The sequence below is a fragment of the Podarcis bocagei genome (genome assembly GCF_964188305.1).
Source record: "Podarcis bocagei genome assembly, chromosome: 7".
NCBI classification, from domain to species: Eukaryota; Metazoa; Chordata; class Lepidosauria; order Squamata; family Lacertidae; genus Podarcis; species Podarcis bocagei.
In genome coordinates this window covers 8,925,833-8,930,493 of record NC_138132.1, presented here as the reverse complement: position 1 = coordinate 8,930,493, position 4,661 = coordinate 8,925,833, and positions in this window count along the sequence as shown.

Genomic DNA, 4,661 nt, shown 5'->3' with positions numbered 1-4,661 from the left:
TGTTTTTACATGAGTAGAATGTGTCCTTTTATTTAAAATGCATCTCTGGGTTATTTGTGGGGTATAGGAATTTGTTCATATTTGCCCCCCCCAAAATAGTGTCTAGCCCCCCAAGGTCTGAGGGACAGTGAACCGGCCCCCTGCTGAAAAAGTTTGCTGACCCCTGCCCTAAGGTAAAGGCAAAGGGACCTCTGACCATTAGGTCCAGTCGTGACTGACTCTGGGGTTGCAGCGCTCATCTCGCTTTATTGGCCGCGGGAGCCGGCGTACAGCTTCCGGGTCATGTGGCCAGCAGGACTAAGCCGCTTCTGGCGAACCAGAGCAGCGCATGGAAACACCATTTACCTTCCTGTTGGAGCGGTACCTATTTATCTACTTGCTCTTTGACATGCTTTTGAACTGCTAGGTTGGCAGGAGCAGGGACCAAGCAACAGGAGCTCACCCCATCACGGGGATTCGAACTGCCGACCTTCTGATTGGCAAGACCTAGGCTCTGTGGTTTAACACACAGCGTCCCTGCCCCCTGCCCTAGGGACATCCTATTCCATACCCTCCAACATTTCTGCGATGAAAATACGGGCGTCCTATGGAAAAGCGGAATGTTCCGGAATCAAATCAGAAAGCGGGACGCCTTCTGTAAATCCGGGACTGTCCCTGGAAAATTGGGATACTTGGAGGGTTCTTGTGATGGCCTGGGATTCGGACTTGGATGCTGAACCTGAGGGATCCCAGCCTGCACAGGATTCCCCGCCTCCAGAACCAGCTGAGCCGGGGATGGGGCATGAGCCTGAAGGGTCCTCACCTGTGCTGGATCCTCAGGTGCAGGCAGCAGCTGAGTCTGCTCTGGCTCCTGAGGTGATGGAGGACCCATTGCCTGCAGGTGCTCCACTCTCAGCCCCATAAGGGGAAGCTGAGGTTGCCTCTGGGTCCGGTAACCATCCAGCCTCTCCGGAGCTGCAGAGGCTCAGGGCAGAGAGGCGGAGGGAACTAAGTTCCCGCAGGAGGAGTGCTTGCCTCCAGGCCAGGAGAGGCGAGTCACCAGAGGATCGGGGCCGCCCTATGCCTCGGGGCAGATAAAAGCAGCCAGCCCAGTCCCAGGTTGCGGGAGCAACATTGTTGGTTGCCAGTTCCTGCCTGAACCCTGTCCTGCTTTTCTGCCTGACCTGCCCTGGCTCCCTGCTTGCAAGCCTGTTCCTGACTTCACCCAACTCCCTGCCCTGCACCCAGCTTCAGCTACTACGGACTGCCTCCTCGTTGCACCTTTGACCACGGACCGGACTTGGACCTCGCCTCTTGGGTAGCCCACGGGACCAGCACAGTTCTGGAAGATGTGCCATGCAGAGAGCATCTTATGTTGCATGAGGTCTGCTTCCTTTGGGGTTCTGCCATGCCCCTCCACCCCACCCGATGTGGCCAAGGGTTTTCCTTCCAGCCGGGCCTTGTCTACAGCAGGTGCGCCCGTCCGTGTGCGCACAGGCTCCCTTCCCTGCATACTTGAAGAGGCTCCCAGGCAGCGGAGGAATGCGAGCGTGATCAGGAAGATGAATGGGGAAGGGAGGCGCTTGGTGATGCAGGGTGCGCACGGCAGGAGGAGGGGTGGGCTGTGGAAAGACCCATCGCCAGAGCTGCCTGGAGGGACTAGGCCCAAGCTTGACCCGTGTGGCTCCGCTGGGAAGCCCTTTGACTCCGGCGGAGCCACAGCTGTCAATCAGGCAGTTTTCAATCCATGTCAGATGATCCCTGGGGGGCCCCTGCGCTGCCTCATAACCATGCAGCGGTTCCCAGACACTGCCAGCCGCTGACACATGCCTGACCTCCGTTAACTCTTTCAGGGCTAGGATAGAGGGGGGAGGGGGGAGCAGAGAGGAGACCCAAAGAAGACTGGCTCGGGAGTTAACCCTTTGAGCACAGCGGCGCAGCCCGCAGCGTCTCCGTTTCCCCTCCATTGGTGAAATACCAGTTCCTCACGAGTGGGGGAGAGTGTGCATCAATTCAGATCCTGCTCCTGGGCTTCCCGACAAAGGGTCTGGCTGCGGATACCGGACACTGGGCTAGGCAGGCCTTTGCCCTGATCCAGTTTCTGATGTTCTTATCTAGTGCATTGGTAAAATTGTTGTGGAATTGTAGATTTGGAAGAGGCCTCCAAGGATCATCCAGTCCAACCCCCTGCTAATGTTGTTGTTTAGTCGTTTAGTTGTGTCCGACTCTTTGTGACCCCCTGGACCAGAGCACGCCAGGCACTCCTGTCTTCCACTGCCTCCCGCAGTTTGGTCAAACTCATGCTGGTAGCTTCGAGAACACTGTCCAACCATCTCGTCCTCTGTCGTCCCCTTCTCCTTGTGCCCTCCATCTTTCCCAACATCAGGGTCTTTTCCAGGGAGTCTTCTCTTCTCATGAGGTGGCCAAAGTATTGGAGCCTCAGCTTCAGGATCTGTCCTTCCAGTGAGCACTCAGGGCTGATTTCCTTCAGAATGGAGAGGTTTGGTCTTCTTGCAGACCATGGGACTCTCAAGAGTCTCCTCCAGCACCAGAATTCAAAAGCATCAATTCTTCGGCGATCAGCCTTCTTTATGGTCCAGCTCTCACTTCCATACATCACTACTGGGAAAACCATGGCTTGAACTATACGGGCCTTCGCTGGAAACGACTAAATGACTAAACAACAAGAAGAGGGAAGTGAGGGGCAGGTGGGGCTCATCAACTTGGGAAAGAAAACTCTGATCCTAAACTTCTGCTGCCTTGTGAGATATCTTCAGGAGAAGCAGACACTACACAAACCCAGAGTGGAGTCCCTAAGACGGTTGGACGGCGCCTTGCAGGCCTCCTGCCGGCAGCCCAGCTGGTGCCAAATGTCTTGCTCTTTCCTTTGGACCCCAGCAGTGAAGACAAGAGGATTTTTCTTTTCTCATCTGGGCAGCCCAGGGCCTCTCTACACACTACCCAGGTTTGGTAACGCAGCAAAAACAACACAGGAGGCAGCAGTTACCAGTTTCTGCAGCCCCGGCAGGTGCTGTGATTCTCCCGCGGTTTGCCTTCACCCCCGGAGGCACACTCCATTGTCTCTTAAGACAGATGGATGCCAGCCACAAGAAGTCTAGAAATGCAAACTAATCAGTAAATCTGATGTAGATGTGTCTCCTTTTCAATCACGGCTCCAAAGCAAAATAAAGCAACACTGCCACCTGCTGGCCATGTAGTTACTGCACAATGCGCTTCAGCGAGATGACAAACATTTTTTTAGCCTGAGCGCTACATGTTCTGAGCGCCAAAGTGGGCGGAGAAAGGAACATATATTTGACCTGTTCGCCATAGGCTGATTTCTAAACACACACACACACACACACACACACACACACACACACACCTTTCTTTAGCCTCTACTCAGGTAAGCAAGAGGCATGAGTGGCGCTCAGGGAAAAGCACTCACGACGTGAAGCAGAGGCAGTGAGGGGTGTGGCTCAGGGGGTGTTCCAAGGGCCAGGTAGGCAGGCATGGAGGGCCACACTTGAGCCCAAGGTGCCCCATATACCTGGGTTAACTCACGTTGTCAATGACTCCAGGACAGGCATTGGCAAACTCCAGCTCTCCAGATGTTTGGGACTACAATTCCCATCATCCCTAGCTAACAGGACCAGTGATCAGGGATGATAGGAATTGTAGTCCCAAACATCTGGAGGGCCGGAGTTTGCCTGTGCCTGCTCTAGGAGAAAAGGCAGGCCCCACAAGGCTCTTGTTTGCAGAGATGATTGGTGGCAAGCTATTTCTCCGGGCTTCAGCAAGGTTTGATAAATTAATCCACCAATGGAGGCAAACTTGTTTTAAAATATGGGGCTGCTGCAAGGTTTCAGTGGTGATCAGTTGGTGGTGGTGGTGATGAGTTAAGGGGGCAACCTAACCCCTTCTTTGCAGCCCGTAATCTATTTTATTATCTCAGGCCTTACCATTAAGCAGCTGCTTCCGGGTTGGCCAACGTACTTTGCTGCCAGAGGCAAAAGTCAAGACGGCACCCGGCTCTCCATTGCGTGCCCAAAAGTCAACTGGACTGCCAGCTGAATCTTAAGATGGAAGGATAGTGGCTTCAGGCACTAGACCAACTCTTACGTTACGAAGATGTCTGCAAACGTGACATGAAGGCTGGCAACATTAGCTCTGCCAGATGAAAACCCCTTGCAGTCGGTTGCAGGGCCTGGAGACAGACAGTCAGGTTGTGCTTCCATAGCAGTGACCAGAGGAGGAACGCCCGTTGGGAGAGAGCGCAAAGAGTAGGAACGGCAAGGTGCATCTGCAGCAGCACAACCGGATGCCTTCCTCTGCCCCGGCTGCAACGAAACATGTCTCTCCTGCATCGGTCTCTACAGCCACAGCAGGCGCTGTAACTCTCCAATGGTTTCACTTCAACCCCGGAAGAGGCACTCCTCCAATGTCTCCAGAGACGGACGGATGACAACAGCAGCAGCAGCTGGTGGCATGAAAACATGTGCTACTACACCTGAGGCTGCAAACCAGATTGAGGGCCCAGGAGAGACCACACAGCAATGGAAGGGAATACAGTGGTACCTCGGGTTAAGTACTTAATTCGTTCCGGAGGTCCGTTCTTAACCTGAAACTGGTCTTAACCTGAAGCACCACTTTAGCTAATGGGGCCTCCTACTGCTGCCGTG